This window comes from Neodiprion pinetum, chromosome 7 (assembly GCF_021155775.2).
Source record: "Neodiprion pinetum isolate iyNeoPine1 chromosome 7, iyNeoPine1.2, whole genome shotgun sequence".
Classification (NCBI taxonomy): Eukaryota; Metazoa; Arthropoda; class Insecta; order Hymenoptera; family Diprionidae; genus Neodiprion; species Neodiprion pinetum.
The window spans coordinates 6,063,580-6,082,985 of NC_060238.1; the positions used below are offsets into that span (position 1 = coordinate 6,063,580).

Here is a 19,406-nt window from a genome sequence, read left to right on the forward strand (position 1 = left end):
AACAATGCGTCGAAGGAGTTTGTTCGATTATAAATTTCGCATCTTGGTTGAGGTTAAAATTTGATAGTTTGATAACTTATTAGCAAAGTCGAGAGAAATTTAATTATCACAGCGGTGAACCCCTGCATGAAATATTGCTAGAGAGTTGGTAAAAAAGATTCATTTCGCGCCTCTAGAATTTAGAATTTGTTGTTTTTTCTATTCAGTTACCTAACACGAGAGATAGCACATGTCAACAAAAAAAAAAAAATTTTTTTTATCGAGTTTGTATTTAAATAAATAAATTTTAATTCTATATATTGAATAATAACTAAAATCTTTATATATTACTTATGAAGTTTGCTTTCGTCTTTTTTGTATTGGTAAATCACACAGATAAACATGAATTTTGAGTCTAGATTCCAGATGACAATTTTTTGTTTCTTCCACGTAAGTAATATTAAGAAAAATTACTTACTATTCATAATAATAATAATTAGAAAAACTTCTGATTCGCATTAAAATTTTTGAATAAAAGTGATTTAAATGCGAAACTGAAGTTTATTTATTTGTTATTTACAACAAATGTTTGAGAAAATAGATAATGTCTTTTTAAAATCCGAAATATCGTTCTGCTTTCTACAAGAGCAAATAACACCTAATGAAACTGTTTTTTCTTTTGTTAGTTACATGGAAGAAACCAAAATCTGACATCTAGAAGCCAGATTCAATATTCGTGTTGACCGCTATAATTTATGGCAAGGCATAATTATCAGCGAAGAAAAGACGAAGCATGAGAAAACTGAAAAAAATTTCATTTGTTACGGTAACTAGAAAAATTCAGTAAAACAGGTATCGTTAAAAAAAAACTGTTTGAGTATTGTTGGAATTATGAAAAATTATGAGGCGCGCGTAACCATTTTCCGGTATCTTTTTTTGGTAGTAGCGACGCAAAATCAGTTAGTGAGGTTTACTCTACTTTTTTAGTTAAATAAGGCTTTAACGTCAATTTATTCTTGCACAAGCGTTAAATTTTCGCAATGGTTACAAGAAAATTTAGCAACAGTGATCGTAATGAGAAAGAATAGTAACGGATACTAGACTCTCTGGTAACAGCTAGAAAACTAATTTTCATTTTTCAGCTAGAACTATATTTTTCGATTGTGGTTAAAAATGAAAATAGTTAAGGAATGAGCGGTAACCGGAACTAAAAATTTCTCTCAGCGCAGGATGATAATCGAACTTGCGCGAGTGATAAGACGGTGAATCCGTAAACGATTCGAAATACCAAAGCTGAAGCATTCCGCGAACGCAACGGTCCAAGTTCGAATTTCTGGAAGTACAACTTTCGGAGTTGCGAGTTTATAAATTCTTCTGTGTTGAATCGATCGGATCATCGTACATCTAATAAACTGAAGAAAAACAAAAACGTAACGGAGCTCGTATTTGTACGGAGTTTAAAAAGCTCCCGTTTCAATCGAGGGCGGATCCTGGATCCTGGTAAGTATTTCTTTACGCTCGCTCTTTGACGGCGAAGACCGTGTGAACCGACTCAGCTGAAGCTGTTATCTCTGTCTGCTGCTGCCTCTCTATTTCCAGCGTACCACTGAATTCGCCTTTTGATCTTGGATCGTCCCTATTTTACGTTCATTGCGTGTTTGAACACTCCATGCGCAAATACTAGGTACGTTCTTCACCCGAAAGAAGGTTGAAAAAATCCCCCACGAAGATCAACGAAATTATACTCAATTCCACGGTGAATTTTTTGCGTTACTGAGATTTATCACTCGGAATTTAGTTCCCTTTCCTTAATTTGTTTACGAGATAGTCTGGCATCGAGAATTTGTCGCTTTAGTGTTTTCGAAAGCTACGATAAATTTCGCGAAAAATTTAAGCCAACGTTGTAAACTGAAGAGCTATCCGTACATCGATTTTTCAAATTGCTACAATGTGATTTAAGATTCACTAGATTTATTGGGATTATATTCTACTACGGTTTATTTTTTTTTGGTAAAACTATTCGTCGTAAATTTGCTGAAGCAAATTTTATTTCTACCAATAGGAAATGTAATATTGCTGTTTTTTAATCAAATAATAAACATAGTCACTATCGGCGCAATTTTACAAAAACTGTTTATTCCCAGGTACCAAATTTTATGAGAAAAGTGTATCAGCGGGATGTCGACAAAATAAGTAATCGCGAAATGAAATCGAGATAATCTATCGGTTATTTGATCAGCCTCTATTTTATAACCAGTATTTTTCGTCTTAAATTATTAGGAAGATTTTCTTAGCTAATACGAATATTCGAAATTGATGAATCCCCTAATGAACGAAAATTTCTAGTTTTCATTAATTGGTAGGGAACAATTTTTTTTCTTTTAACTCGAGCAAAAGAGGTTTGATGAACTAAATTTTTGTGAAAATTGTCAACTACTAATTATTGGAATAATTAGGTGGTAACTTGTCGCAATTTTCATGGTAACTTTTGTTCCCTATGCTCCACAGCTATGGATTTTTTCACAGATTTATGTGACGAGAATTGTAACGCAAGGAGCTTTTCTGATGAAACCAGTGAAAACCACTTGTTTTATAGAGCCTTATTACGAGTTTAAATTTCAAGCAGTTCGAAAAAATCAAAAGTTCCACCGACGTGTCTCCTTGATAATTAGTTGTCAATCAGCGAAAAATTATACTGATTCTTGGCTAACCAGCCTCTTTAAATCTAAAGAAAATCATTGTCATCATCTCGTGTGCAATTGAGTCACATCTTCGTGGCTAAAATATTGCATAAAAATCCAGAGGATTTCGTAAGAAATTTACGTCTCAACGAAATCACGAGATCAGTAAGACCGGAAAGATGGAGCGAGCGGTGTAAAGACTGCGATAGAAAATAGAGGATCGGAGAAAAAGAAGGCATAAAGATTTAATTCGGTCGCTGCTGGACTACGACGACCGACTGAGTCCTTCGCTGTGCTGCAGATAGCTGGAAACTGGTCTACCTACTTATTTTATTTTCTCTTAGGGCAGGGCTGTGATGAGACTAGAGATTATGGAAGCTATCGCATTTTCACGAGCTGGTTGGAAGAAGAACTGCTGCACCATACATACCGGGATGCAATTCGAGGAATACGGAGCGTACGGAGAAGCTTTGTGCAGAAGATTGGCTGGCTTCTCAGGATCTTCGCTGATAGCATCGCCTCTTCCATCGCAGATTCGGTTCGTCTGCCCGCCTGTCTATCTATCAGTGAACGTGAGGTTGGGATCGGGGTCATGCTGAAGACATCCTACTAAGGGGGTGAAACCCGGCGAGTATCTGTCTGTCTGCAGACGTCGGCAAATACCGCGGGAAAAGTGTCTGCTGGGCGAGAAAAGCGCGGAGAAAGAAAGAGAGGAGAGAAAAATAGGCGAAGACGAAACGATAGACTCGTAGATTGTGCAACTAGTGCGCAAAGGAGACGAGTGCGGGAAATTCAATTTTTCGTACCCACATGAGTGCGCAAAATAGTGCATTCTTGCACTAGTGCGGGAATTAAATCGAAATATCTAGTTTCTCCATAAAAAAAGCTATGTTGATTCAATCTAGACTGGGAGTTTATTATTTTGCACACTCGTTTGGGTAACCAAATCGAATTACTTACGATCTATCTATGTTTCAAAAAATGAGCGTGAAAATTTCTATTTTGCGTACCCAAACGAGTGCGTAAACTAGTATTCAAATTGAAATATCTAATTGAACTATAAGAAAAGATGTTTCGATCAAATTCTTGCACTAGCGCGGGAATGTACTATTCTCAGCACTCATTTGGATAAGGAAATCGAATTACCTACAATCTATCTATTCTTTTTCAACCGAGTGCGCGAAATTCGGTTTTGCGTACCGAAGTGAGTGCACTAGTGCGAGAATGAACTAATTCGCGCACTCATGTCGGTACGCAAAACTGAATTTTACGCACTCGATTAAAAAAGTTAAATAAATGGCAGGTATTTATTTATTTTTTTGCATCTTTGATTTCGACTCATTAATTATCTCGATTTTTCAAGAATCACCAGTTTTAAACGTATGGCAATTTTTCCCTTAAGGATACTCACTTCATACGAAAAAACACTGCGTAAATGTTTGCATACCCTCAAAGATTTTTATTTTGAAAATACTGCATCATTTTTCACGATAGGAGTTTGAGTTATTTTGGTACTGGAAAAATTTTTTCAGTCAATTTCATACGAAAATTGCTCGCATTTGTAAAAAAATCAATGAATACAGAGTGAAAATTAGGGACCTGAGTATCAAGTTCTAAGTTAAGATTTGAGGAGAGACAGCTTGAGCTTTTCAAGTATAACATATTCATGGTCATAATCGTCCGAATTTCGCGAAACTTGTCCTTTCTTGTAAAAGTTGGCGTGGTTGTTCCCTCGTAAAGTCCGCTTTATTAAGATGGCCAGCTCCAGAATTTCGGTGAGATTGCAACGCGCCGGATCAACTCGTGCCGTGTCTTGAAATATAGCGACTACTTCACCGGCAATGCCGGCGAGGATTCCGGGCTGTGCGGCACAATTCATTTCAACCATCTTGTCCCTGGACCTTTCGTACGACTTTGGCTCTATCCTGCAAACTGTGATATCCCTGTCCTCGTTATCTCTAAGATATGTCACTCCAGCCTGCGATTCAACTTAAAGCGGTCGACTCCATTTCCGCCACGAAAATGGCTCGGCCTTTTGCACCGAAGATCAAAGTTTTAGACAACCGGTGTTCCAGGAAAAGGAACCGTAGGTCTTGACGGATCGTGATTACTTGGTAAGATTGAGGAAATATTTCCAACGGCTCAAATCCCCGAGATTCGGAATTGAAGCTGCACAGTTTTAACGGCTCAAAGTTTCGAACAGCGGTATTTCAAATTTGGTATACATTTTTTTTTTTTCGTGGCATATGTGGCACCGCTCATTGCCAGACTTATGCTTTAGAGAAAAATCTTTAGTACGGCAGAACCTAACGCTTCAACGTTGTTCCAGTGAAAATAAAAATATTTTATGTGGGACATTCCATGCCAGTTCAACCTACTGCCAAAGTTGATATTTTTGATTTGGCTGAAACTTGTCTATCCCTTCGCATTCTGTGAAAAAAAGTTTAATGAAGTTTTTGAAAGTTTTTCGTCAAACAGTTCATGAGATATGCATTTTCTCAAATTTTTATATCTTTTTTTTACAAATGCCTGTAACTTTTTGAAAAATCTATCAATTTGAATCATAAAACTAGGCCGATAACTTGTGGAATAGGATTTTTGAGAATCTAAAATAACAAGATGATCGATACAGTCAATTTAAAAAAAAGATTTCTTAAAGTTTGAAAATTAAATAAAAAAACTTCATCAAAAAAGTTTTAGATAATTTGTTGCATTGCATTTTCGAAAAGTACATTTGATAAACACACAATTTCAGGACATGGTTTTGAAATCAGCGAATTTTTGAAAAAATCAAGGAACCTTATTCCATAGAATGCAAAAAAGATAGCAAAGTTTCAGCCAAGTAAAAAATCTAAATTTTCGCAGTATGTTGAGTTGGCACGGGATGCCCCATACATGTCACTAAATATTCTTTGAAATTTTGTACGTTCGGAATACACGATTTTCGCGAAACAAGTCTTTCGTAGTTCTTTTCCACTTGGAAATTCGGTGGGATTCCGTGATTTGGTGTAAACTTCGTATGCCTACTGATCACGTCGCATAATTCATGGAAGCCTCGCGGAAGCTCGCTATGCAGACAACACCGCAGTAGTCATGAAAAACTTCCACCCTCGGGCAAACAATTTAACTTCCCTCCCGACTCGCTCGATACTCGCAAGGCAAGGCTGGCTGCCAGTACGCGTCCAGGAAATGTTTGTCCCTGAGAAAACGAGCGGGAAATTCATCTTCTGGCACTCTGAGGCCACCTTGTAATATATCTTGGTTGGCTTTCGAGGCGCGACTGGAACGGGAAGCTCCGCCATAAGCTTCAACTGAAACGCAAACAGCCCTGATGCCGAATCAGAAGCGCTCACCCTCCCCGATTTATCTGCATGGCAGACACTGGCAGGCAGCCGTTTCATGATTTATTCCCGAATCCCGAACCAGGAGCAACCCGGGACCTCAAGTTTTAACTATTTTCAACGTCGCGACGCGTTGCGATCCTCGGGTACTCAGGTGACGTTGATAGATACATTCGAATGTAATCCTGATGCGATCCTATACCGGACCGGGAATCCTTGACCTACTTCTTTAAGCGGTGAAACCAACTCGCTCCGGGATTGTTTCTAAGGAAGAAGTGAATCGAAGCGTAATTCGATTCTCGATTTAGCAAAAGTCTGCAAACTATCCCACGGCTGATGAGGTCAACTTTCCAACCCATCACTTTCACCTACAGTGGAAGAAAAATATGCAATTCAAAATTGCCTCCAACCTTCGTACGAGGTCAAAATATTCCATTGAAAATGTCACCGTGGTAAGTCAAATCATGAATTAAGATTGAGACTTAACACAATTCTGGCTCATTTTAATGTACCTTTTGTTCTGCAACTGAGACGATATATTTCTTATAAATGTCTGAGCTTTTCACTCTGCACGGATTAATTGTTATGAAATAACCGAAGGGTCTTTACGTGAAACATGCTTTCGTGTTCGATGTGAGTTGAACGATAAACGCTAAACTGTCTTGGAAAAATTAGCTTCTCGAGCTTTTCTAACGTGTGTTTATTCTTGATGTCTGAAACCCATGAATCATGAAAGGTTCAAGAGCTGTGAATCGTATATTTTCCATGAAACGGTGTCCTGGTAAAACAGTTGAAAATGTTATCGGTGTTTTTATTCATACCTACATAACGATAACAACAACTCTGAGACAATACACTGTAAAAAAAAAAAAAAAAAATGCAGTGTGGACATCTGTAGACTACATAATAATTTCGTATCAATTTCTACCAGTTATATTTGATAGTGAATTTTAAAACTGGCCATACAAATTGTTTTTCCAGTCAATTTTCTTAATTCTCAACATCACCATATCTCACAGTGTACCAAACGGTTTGTATTTCTTTGCTCAAACAGCCCTCAAATTGCAGAGTTTATCCCGCAAATAGATATTGAAATATCGGTAAGCAGGTTATTCACTGTGGAGTGCCGGCAACAATATCGGCTAAACATTTCAATACTTTTCGATATTTCCTTCGGCTCACCCACACGAGCATTACGAATATCCTGTTGATACCCGTGAGAAAGGTTTCGCTGTTCGGGAAATGGAGCGATCCATCCTTGTGGAAATCCTGTCACATCTCTACATCTAACTCGGGGTATATTTATACCGACTTGAAGACGTATAATAGTAGTAGTTCTGCATCGATACTCGAAGCAACGCCAGAATAATACGATGAAAACAATTCCTGACATGGAAAATGACGAACCGTATAAACTCTACGTCGAAACTTTCGATCCCAAATGGATACCGAGACCAGTTTTCTCCCGTGTAGGCGATACGATAGACGCGGTTAAAGGGTCGTTGTGACGACCTCGGGTTTATCCGTCGATTTCAAACGTTCGCTGCACTCGCAATCAGCGCGATGCGCTTCGCACCGTGAAGCCATAAGACCGAGGTGGGTAATAGTCGCGGAAGTAAGTACGTCCCTAGTTAGTTTCCAGTAGAGTTCAGGCACCAAGAGCAAAGTGGTGAATCGGTACGCTTGTAACACCGTAGTATTTTACGATCGTAACCTCGACTGTTCGAAGACGAAAAGTTTACAAGCCGGCAAGCAGAGATACCAACGTAGGTGCTTCGCTAAAGACGGAAGATCGACGATGCATTAAGGGGCACAAGGCACAAGGATGTGGGCGGTGGTTTCGCCTAGTTTGCGGATGCCATGAAGGCTGGAAAGGAGCTTAGCAATTTGAGCGCCTGTGGGTGCCCCGGGCAGTGTTACTATGTGTGTTGCTCTTCCCAACCTTTCCCAACCTTCCAGGCCGGCTGCTTTGAGGCCAAACTTGCTATAATGAAACACGCTCTGGGTCTTAGTATTCCGGCTCTCTGGATCTTCCTTCCCGCCCTTCAACCCCTTCTCTGTCGCCCTCGGGCCACCCTTCTTCTGTCATGCTACACCAAACCGGCCACGATTCGATTCACACACCCGCGTATCTACTCAAAGAACCCGAAGTCCGGTTTGAGATTCATTTGTTTATCAGGAGGCAATATTTATTGTCGGTACAACCGAGGATGGTATACCTTATTAGTTTGCATGTAAGCTTTATCCTAACTTCCAACGAAAACTGTTCACTGGAGAAAACTGGTATCGATTGGTTGATGAAAGATGAAGTTGGCAAGGTACTGGTCATAATCCCAAGGTTCCCAAAACCCAATTATGCTCCAGTGGTCAGTAGAATTTTTATTGTTTTACCGGTTGGATTAACAACAATGATGATGAGAATGACGTAGTTTTGTAAGCTAGCTGTGAAAGATACGATTTACTGAATTCGAAACGAACGTGTTCAAAAGTTTTCAATACAATCCGAGAAAAGGAAAAGGGTGCAGGTTAAAATTTCAAACGATCAAAACCGTTCGGAAGTTCGTTCTATTCGGAATTTCAAGCTTTCGAGATTTTGGAGTTCTAATGTCGTTCCCGATTAGTTTTACCATTCGGAACATTAATCCACACCCCAAAATGTTACAGTGTCTACACTTCCTTCCTGCCGGAACGCAAACTTGGAGCATCAGTCATTTAGTTTCCAAAAGATTAGTTTCAATGCTTGCACAACTCTGACTTTATCACAGTCACGATTATGCGTAAAATTGAATCGATAGTTTGTCGTTGACCGAAATGTGTTCCAAGTCGAGGGCGTGGCGTTACGTGAGGCTTCCAGGAAGAACTCCAGAAGATTTCAAGTTCACAGATATCTGAAGGGTCTTGGCAAAAGCGATCTCTGCAGCTCAAGTTCGGTTTCGGAAACATCGCTGGTAGGATCTCAACGGTTTCTTTGATGTTGATTTCAATATTTCTGCGATTGAAATATGAGCGAGGTAACTTTGTCCTCGGGAAGAACCCGGCTCGTTGAGGAATTCGATCCACAGCGGATCCGAGTTGTGGATAAAGTGGGGCTGAGGAGTTTGCGGGGTACGTAACTTGTTCAACTCGGCATCTGAAGGACCTGCTTTACTTAGCGGGTCTACTTATCTCCATCGCATTGAAAACCTACTCAGCTCTCATCTCCGTTCAACCGATTATATCGATCATGTCCGATGATTCGATGCAAAGAGCTTCGCTTCAAGGGATATTTTACGTTATAATAAAGGTAGTATATTTTCCATCTTGTTATCCTACATCTGTACGGAAAAACGTCAATCGAAAATACCGAGGTCTGTGACCAAAAAAACTGCACAGATTTTTTATACCGTTTCGTAGTAGATTTTTAATCACTGAAAGCGGGAAAGATACCCAAAAAAATTCCATCACGTCAGGTTTCTTCTTGCGTGAAACTCCCGCTCAACTTGAGATCTGGTGTCCTATTTTTGACTCTGAAAATCTTATGCAAAAATGATTTCTTACTTTCATTTAATATGTATTAAAGTGAGACTCAGGAATAAATACAAACAGGGAAACAGAAAATGAAAAGTGGAAGCATGTTCGGAAAAGTATTGAAGAGAAGTGGAAAAGGTTTCACAGGGCAAAAATAATGAACTTGGAATGTCAAGTACATTTCACGAAGAAATTGTTTGTTCAATTTTCTAAGAAATATTGTCTAGTTCGTTGTAATGAAATGGTGGTTCTTTTTCAGTATTGTTATGCTTTTTTTTTATGCAAACATTTCGTATTTTGCAAAAATACTGTACGTGATGAAGGGAAATGGAAGTCATTTTTGGATTCAGCATATTGTAAAAAAGGTAACGTTCACCAAAAACATCCCATGCAACTGAAATAAGATATTTTTTGCAGACCTGTGTTATTGGTAGCGATTCTAAAACCAATAATAACCCTTTCAAACGGTTGAATATTCATCTTGCCAAGTATCGAGGCTGAACTATTGCACTAAGAGAAATTTTTAGTTCCGGTTACCGCTCAGTCCTTAAATATTTTCATTTTTTACCACGATCGAAAAATATAGTTCTAGGTAGAAAATGAAAATTAGTTCTCTAGCTGTTACCGGAAAGTCTAGTATCCGTTACTATTCTTTCTCATAACGATGACTGTTGCTATATTTTCTTGCAACTGTTGCGAAAATTTAATGCTTGTGCAAGAATAAATTGACGTTTAAGCCTTGTTTAACTGAAAACGTAGAGTAAACCGCAGAAACTGATTTTGCGTTGCAATAACCAAAAAAGGATCGACGATAGCGCAAAATGTTTAGGCGTACCTCGTTTTTCGTAATCCCAACAATATTCAAACAGTTTTTTTAACGATTCCTGATTTAATCAATTTTTCTAGTTACTGTGACAAATTAAATTTTTCTCTTGTGTAGAGAATATGGTAAATTCAAGACAAGCCCTATGAGGAATAGCGTAATATGAAATCGAAAAACAGAGAACACTTCATAATTGCGGGAGAGCTAATTGAAATCGATTATTTTTGTGGTGTTGACAGAGAATCGCGAGGGGGATATTCTTGATACGCTTTGCAGTCGTTGATGCGGATAATTGCGGAGATATTGAACTTGGGGGCGTACAAAATTCCCTGTGGGCCTTGTTCAAGCACATTAGCTACCGAGTTTGTGGTGAAATTGCACAGAACCCGCTGCTGTCGCGTTTTATTCTTCACACAAAAAGAATGCCAGGCAGTTTTAGTCAGAGTTTGTCTGGTTCATTTAAAGTTGGAATTGGAATTCATCGCGAAATTGTGCTTATAACAGTTCCACGGATATCAAGATCTAATACAATTGTATAATTAAAATTCTACCGCATAATCTCATGATATCGGTTGCCTGAGAATTTCTGAAATCACAATTTGTGGCTACGTCTACTTATAAATATCGAAACTGATTATATGTGATATATTTTTTTTCACTTTCTTTCGATAATAATTGATTTATTCGTTAATCTTGGAAAATTCGGTCGGTAACGGATCATTGAAAAGAGACTTACGAATTACTGGAGCCATCCAAGACCAGCAGGATCTGAAACTAAAAATGACCCATGAGGCATCGATTTTTTCTCTACAGGAAGGCTGGAAGAAGTGTGAAACATGTACAAACAACAAAGTGTTAATCTTCAATTTTGGTTATCGATTTCCCGGATCACATGAAGCATCTGCAGAATTCTTCTAAATCGCAAACACGTCATTAAAATCATCCACAATTTTGCGATGTCAAGTGATCTCGGTTATACAAGATTGGAACGTTTTAAATTGCGAAATTTTTAGTTTTGCTTATCACTTTCAACTTGCCGACACACGCCCTTAAACTTTTAGTACGGAAGTCGGACTTAGAATTAAATGGAAATCCGATGTTATGGGTGAACAAAAAAATGAGCCCCATGATTTCGAAAAGGAACTTGTCTAAAAATCGCCAGTTCACCAAGTCCAATGAGATTTAGATCATTAATTGGAAAACTTTTCATTACTTCAAATGATTTTGGATATTTCGATAAAGATTGTTAGAATTTGTGGGTGAAATAACAACATCGGTGATTAAATTCATGTAATTAATTGGTGTTTATTCAACTATCGATTATTTCAATGAATATTGTTACAAATGTAGGTACAAAATTTGGTTTCACGGTCTGATTAAAAATGGCGTCAGATCACTGCTACCATTTATGGTATATATATTATGGTATATGGTATATAATATATATTAACATGGAAGGATACCAATAGTCGAGAAAAACATTCCATCAAGCTGTGTAGAGACTCGGACATATCGGCACTGGAAAAATGTGAACGAAACAACAAGATCACACGGTAACGTTGTCAAATGTCCTACGGTTGAGAAAATTCACCTTAATTTACGACGTTGTTGAAAGCTGAGCGTTTCGGTGAACTGTGAAATGAGCAATGATCGTTTCCATTTTATATTTATACAATTATTCGAAAGTCTGACGTAACGGGCTTTTCTTTACCATAAAAATTGTTCCAATATTTGGTACGCGTTGAAAATAAGGAGCCATAATTTTTTGTGTCTTGCAATTCGTACGATTTTTACCAAATCTTGGCACCTCACGGTGAATTGGCTATATTTGAAGTGAATAATAGTCTGAGGAATATTTGAGTTTCCATTTCTTTTCCTTTTTATGGCAAAAGTAGCACGAGATCCCCGAGGGATTTTCGTAGAACAGACTGCAGGAATGGACATGGTTTTCTTCTAATCTGCTTTATCGATCGAACTCGAGCCGGGTACCAGGAATTTTGCATAATTTATGGAATAATTTTTATATCGTTCACAGTTCTTTTGCATGCGGGAACGCCACGAAGCTGTTATACAGTTGCTTGGGTAAAAATGTCGAAGGATCAGAACATAGACGGGACGTAATAACAAACTTTTAAAAATGTGAAAATCTATTCCGTGGAAATTCGTAATACATAGAATAAAAAGGTGAAATATAGAAAGGTTAAAAGTCAGGGAATCCAAACTTCACAATTGTCACAATGAATAAGAATATCTAACGATTTTATATTTTAATTTTCGACACTGATTTGACTTTTCTACATTTTTACTTTTCTGCAGTACCTATATTTCTATCTGTCATCTTTCTTTTCCATACTTCGGGGCTTGCTACATATTGAACCCTTCAAATCACAGAAGCCACTATAGTGGCAACCTTTTTTTTTATTTGTTTTTGATCATTTTTTTATATTCCATGTAATATACTAAGTTCTTTTGCATTGTCAGGTAACAAAAAAAAAAAAAATAAAAAAATAGTAAACCTTTGGGATGATCGAGATTTTTTGTGAATCCATAATTATTTGTAATAATTGTTGTAAATAAACAAACGTAAAAGAAGAAAGAAGAAAAAAACATGTAAATTTGTAAATGTAATTCGTTAACGAAGAAATTTGATAATAAACGTATAGTAAAAATGCTCGGAATTCATTCGTTGACAAAAATTCAGTCCATAGGGATAGTTTTCACCCTCCTTAGGAAACTTATTCTCCGCTTAAAATTGTACTGTCTCAAAATAAATATTTATATGTAAATCTAATTTAAGAACACCGTCTAAAATAATGTTGATAATTCATCCCGTTTTCAACCCATTTTAGGGCTTGTTTTGAATTGTATTAAATTTTTGACATTCGATTTGCATCCAGCGTTGAAAAATACGTAGTAATCGTGTAATTGCACTTGCGTGCAAAAACAAAGGAAAAAAAGAAAAAAAAACTGAATTGCGTGTCCGAAAGGGTTTAATACTGTAAAATGTTTCTATAAGCGGGTTGCGTAAATCTTCTATTTTCTGATCTATTTAAATTTTGCACCCCTGCACGCGAAAAACTAATTACAGAATCGTCTTTAAAATAATTCAGTTTCACGCCTACACCGGACATTTCCATTGAATGTCTTTATTTTTCTTATTCCTTATCTCGGACCGTTTCGAGAATTCTCAGCTTATTCTCTTTTGTCTCCCGTAACTGTGTACCAAATGACAAAGCTCGAACAGTGTCATATAATCTCGCATCCAGCGTTACCATCCCTCTGTTCTATCTGCCGTGAACCACGACCACGACCACCAAGGCGCTTCTTTCTTCGTCCGTCAATCGCTCCTCTTGTCGGGAAATGAATTATTCATGATACTGTCAACACAACGGCTCTGCGCCACTTTTATAATATTATGCTTTAAGACCCTGCCGCTGCCGCAAACGAGAGACTCTCGCCGAGTTGACGGTGGCGCATCGATTTCGAAGGTCTGCGTCGTTGGAAATTTTCCTTGCAAATGTGACACGTTTTCCCAAAATGAACACCGTTTTTCCAGGTAAATTTTTCTCTCGCGTGTATTCGTTTCGATTCTACGAAACGTTCCTCGCGAACGATAACGACTTTTTTTTTTCAATGTGAATCACGCGATTCGTTTGGGATGAATTAACACAGCTGTAGCAGTAAAAAAAAAAAAAAGAAAAAAAAAAGCTAACGTGAACAGATGTGCAAAAATTAACGATTTGGTGAAAAAGAAAAGTCTGCTCACCAGAAATATCTGTAAGGCAAAATAGAAGGTGAAACAAAGTGGAAATGAAACGTCGATTCGGTCGGGAAAAATCGATATGACGATTTTTAGTGTTTGAAAGCATAATCGATTAAAAACATCTGTTATTTGGTAAAAATAATTATCGATTCTTTGATAATCGATGTTACATCGTTCGTTCCTGGAAACTAAATAATTAGTGAAGCTGAGCAGAAAAAGGAATCGATTTATTTCACTTGCTCCATTGATGATTCTCAGAGAATCGATAATTCAGAGGAAAAAAGTGTCGATCCTGAATAAAATTTGAACCTATATTTTATATCGATATGTCACCTTTAATTCCAACCTATGCAATTTTTGCTTTCTAAGAATACTGATCAATTTTTAACGATGATAGATGAAAATTGGTCTGTTATTCTGAAAGATTATTGTAATAGCTACGAGTACAAGATATTTTTCGGGGGTTGATTCGCTTAGAAAAATCATCAAATCATTGTGGTCAATATTTAATAAAAAAAAAAGAATAATAATTACGTGGTTTGATATTGATTCAAATCCACGTTTTTTACCGCATTGTGTGCACTGATTTGAAAAAAGGGATGAAAAAAAACAACGTACTATCACTTTCTACGAACTCTGTATCGTACAAAGGTGAGGCAAGTAACTGATAATGGAATAATTAATCATGGAGTTCAAATATCAGCCAAAGAGGATTTTTTGATCTTCTATGATAATTGAGACATGGCCTGAAAATTTAAATAGCTCCGCAGGTGGTTGAAGAACCAATTTTCACAAATGAATTTCTCATAAAATATGTAACAGGCAAAGTTGGCTTTGATGCTACTTTATCCAACCTCTGACCACCGCGAAATTGATACACTGTATAAATTACATTTTGTCAATCAAAGGATTAAAATTTATGGTGAATTTAGTGGAGCGTTTCAAATTGGCAAGGTCAGAGATCTTGGAGGGTAATTTCAGCTAACAATAAGATATATGTGGGAAAAAATTACGAATTTTAAAGAAAGTTCCTGAACATCCCGAAAATTATTGCTAAACTCTAATACATGTGCGTTGATACCTGAAAAAGTGTTTGAATAACATGAATGTAATCACCCAGTGAACACAATTATGTCAAACTGATGTCAGAATGACGTCATGTCACGTCATGATTTACGTAAGATGTGAGTCATATATGAGTCACATATGACTCATAATTTCCCACTTCCTGACGTAAGAATCTTACGTAAGATAAATGACGTAAATATGACCTCCAATTGACATCATTATGACTTGACTGGCGTCAAAATGACATAACTCTGATGTCATAGAGAAGTAAAGTCGGTACCGGAAGCTTACAAAAATATGACGTCCGGCTGACGTACTTGTTATTTAGCTGACGTCAAGATGACTTAAGTTTGAGGTAAAATAGTGATATAAAGTTGCGTCCAATGCTTACAAAATTGTAACGTCTGGCTGACAAGATTATAACTTACCTGACGTCTCGATGACATAACTCTGATGTCATAGCGATAAAAAGTATTTAAGAATGCTTATAATAATACAACTGTTACAACAGACCTGGTAAAGTCAAAATGTTTATATTTTTCATTTATAAATAGTGATTATTTTGTTACTGTACCTCTATTACAATATAATAATTGATTTTGAAATTAGTTTATATATTTTATTTATGACAATATCCTAATATTTTTAATGTTTGCATTTAAAGAGAATTTGCGGTAAGTTAAATTTGAGCACTAAATATAAAAGTAAAAATTAAGAAATGTCATATGAAATTCCACTTACGAATTATTAAATCAATACATGATACAACATAGAACATAAATAGAAAAGTATCGTTGATGGTTTTTTTTTATACCGTCGTGACATTAGTATTATGTCACTCGTATGTAAAAGAAAGACCGGAAGCTGATCAATTTTCACGTAAAAATATGAGTTGTTTCTTACGTAAGCATATGACGGTATTATGAAATTCTTTTGACGTCAGAATATGACTTGTAATTTATGTAAATGTATGATTTATTTCTTACGTAAATAATATATAAATTTATGACTTTGATGTGACGTCACACATATGACAGGGATAAGACATAATATTTACCTAATATTTAAGTCACAATCATGACGTCATATAAAAGTCAAATTTTAGGTCAGTACTATGTCATAATGATGTCATACTACATGACATCATATCAGAGTCATCAATAAAGTCATTTTTATGTCATATCTATGTAAAAATTCGATGATCTCTATGTGACCTATCTATGACGTCATATGGAGGTCATGTGTTCACTGGGCAGAATATAATGAGAAATAATCACAATTTGCAACAAAACTTTTTACAAATTTATCAAAGTTTTTAGAAATCTTTTGAAACTGTGTTCGAATATAGTTGGAAAGATTCTTCAACAGTCGTGAAATTAATGCAAGAATAACAAAGAATTTTTCTATGTATCATCGGATGAAAAGTTCTTGATCAAGGGTCTTGATTATGTTTCAAATTTGCTGAAAATTTTTCTTCAAGGTATCATAACCGATTTTAGAGTGTGAAACTGACGGTGTTTAAAATCTGCAACCGTTGCATCAATTTGACGACAATTCACTAGTCGAGTTCAATAAATCGCGGCAAGTTAACTCCAAAAGTGTGAGCAGATAGTGTAAAAATTCATGGCTATTATGCTATAGGCAAAAAAACCTGAACATAATCCCGGGTAATACGCTGCGCGAGGCAGGTGCTTTTTGGGAAAGAGGAATCTGTGTCAACACGCTTGCATTTGGCCAAAGTAGGTATAGTGCAGCATTGCAACGGATTGGTGCAAGTGCACGGCCAGCAAACTGGCTCGTAATCCATCCATTTCAAATCCAGCTCGCTCTATTGTTACTCGGGTATTTTGCTGAGTTTACAGATTTCAACAATTCACGAAGTCCGTCGCAAGGTGTGAGTTATCAGTGCGGATAGAGTAGAAATCTGCATTATCGATAGCGCACTCTTTAACGTTTTCGCTGGATTTGACTTCATTTCTGATTTCGTAGGAGTCATTTTGCAATTACATAAGAATCGTTTTAGAAATATCTAAATAATGGGAAAGTTATTTTGTTATTACTTTTTACAGGTTAATATCATTCAAATCATTGTGTCAAGTTAATTTCTTAGGTGAAATGATTTCGTTATACTGCATTAAATTTTTCTACGCACGAGCTTTAATCTATGTTTCACTTACTGTGGGGGAGAAAAATTTCCAAGTCATCCATCGCGAGGTGTGAGTCATCAACGCAGGTAAGGTTGAGATCTGTATTATCGACAGCGCGCTCTTTAACGTTTCAGCTGAATTTGAATTCATTCCTGCTCTGGTAGGAGTCGTTATTTAATCATAAAAGAAACGTTTATGGAAAGATGTAAATAATGGAAGGCGAACCAAGATTCCAAGCAATTATTTGTCAGAGTGTTTTTGTTACTACTCTTCAGAGGTGAATATAACTTAAATCATTTTGTCGAGTTAATTTATACGGTGAAATCATTTCATTTTAAAGCACCAGATTTTTTTTACCTATGTGTTCTAATCTATGTCCCACTTAAAAAAAGTAATATAAATAGTAATATAAATACGATTAGAGGTGGGTGTAAAAAATTGCTAAGCAGTGCGCGTACTTATAACTGTTCAGATCAAGATCCGTTTTCGAAATGACTAAGTGGGGCGTGTTTATTTGATTGAAGAATGGTAACGTTGAAAGAAGAACTGTGAGACTGTGATGCCACTGCGGAATATCACGCGAAGAGATTTACTAGTCGCAATTTCATATAGACGTCGCGTCTTCTTCCACCATAACTCTGAAACTTACGAGAAACTCGCGTTTTCGTTGTCGCTACGTATAAGCGGTGAAAAATACTCAAGAATACTTCAACTTTAGAAAAGTCTCCGTCAGTTAGCCTCGAGTGTCTGCAGGAGAAAAAAGAGCGGATAGAAGTCTGTGAAAGAGGCTCATTCAGATTGATTATAACAGTTGCTCCGTGTTGTTCTGTTTTTTTTTTTCATGAGATGTAAAGAATAGAAAATTGACTTCTTGGATAAATATCAAACAATTGTTGTTATAAAATAAAGGTAATTGAACAGTTCTCATGATAACATATTTCAGAAGTGAAACAACAAAAATCCTCTCGTTAAATTATAAAGTTTAATCATTGACTGTACAATCAGTCGGTACATTTTTGTTTATAACTACGACCAGCAAAACAGGTTCAAACGGTTGCTGTTAATTGTAATCTGGTCGGTTTTTCGTAATTTGTACTACTACGAGTTACATTTCCAACCAATCGGAAATCTTAATTAAACGGAACGAATGAAACGACAGATTTATTTAAGGTTGAATTCTGAACTTGGAATACACTTTGAACTTTGAAGCAATTTCAGAGAGAATTTCTCGGGTGAATTTACCTACTTTTGTGCTTGGCAAATGATTCGCTTATAAATATTCTAATGAACGAATATTTTTTCATGCTGACAATGGATAACCGGTGGATTTTAGTATATTTATCTACATCCGCATTAAATAACTCTATGGAGAATATTGTATCTGTTAAATAATTCCGTTTAAATAAAATCCAAATGGATCTGATATAATTTCATCTGATTTACATACGCGTAGAATAAATAATGTGAATGAAGAAATATCGTACAAAACAATACCGTGTCGGATAAATCCGTTTGAAATATAATCGCTCAGTCACACCTCTGTGTGAATTTTCAACAACTAGCAATTAAGCCTTCTTGATAAAGTTTAGATAAGAAATTTCACACTGATGTTCAAAACAATTTAGAAAAGCGTAAAAGCAGAACGCAATTTTTTGTACTTTGTTCCGTTCTGAACAAAATAAATCGCATTCTGTAATCGGATTCACCAGGAATTTCTTAATAGTGGAATATTTTTCAAAAGTTTTTTTTTCAAACTGTTCAGAGTTCAATTAAAATATGAACTTCCCCATAAAATTCGTATAGAATTTTATATCGATCACCGAACAAAGCAGACCCTGAAGAGTTTATTACAATGGTCAAGATATGAATTAACATACTGCGACTTATGTCTTGTGCTCGAATCATTAATATTTAAGAGGATGCTAAAGTCAGCCTTTACCGACCGAGTAAAATTTAATTTATTCAACTCTTGCCCACCATTACGCATTACTCGGGCAAAAGAAAAAAAAAAAAACTGTAATACCGAGTGAAAATATTTAAAAATGTTTTATTCCACGCAACAATAATACCAAGAAATGTGTTTCTGCTATTGAAGTA

At 36.4% G+C, this 19,406-nt stretch overlaps 1 protein-coding gene across 17 annotated transcripts in view; it reads right to left on the reverse strand.

The window, feature by feature from the left end:
• LOC124223111 (leucine-rich repeat-containing protein 24) overlaps positions 1-19,406 on the reverse strand; it is a 128,878-nt gene that overhangs the window by 27,884 nt on the left and 81,588 nt on the right. For 11 of the 17 annotated variants that reach the window (XM_046634819.2, XM_069137740.1, XM_046634830.2 and 8 more), the window contains one exon: positions 11,068-11,105. The exons of 2 other annotated variants lie outside the window; for them this stretch is intronic. The gene's annotated coding sequence lies outside the window, so the exon portion shown is untranslated. The remainder of the gene's footprint in view (positions 1-11,067; positions 11,106-19,406) is intronic. 4 more of the 17 variants (XM_046634820.2, XM_069137741.1, XM_069137742.1 and 1 more) reach the window with 1 other exon arrangement.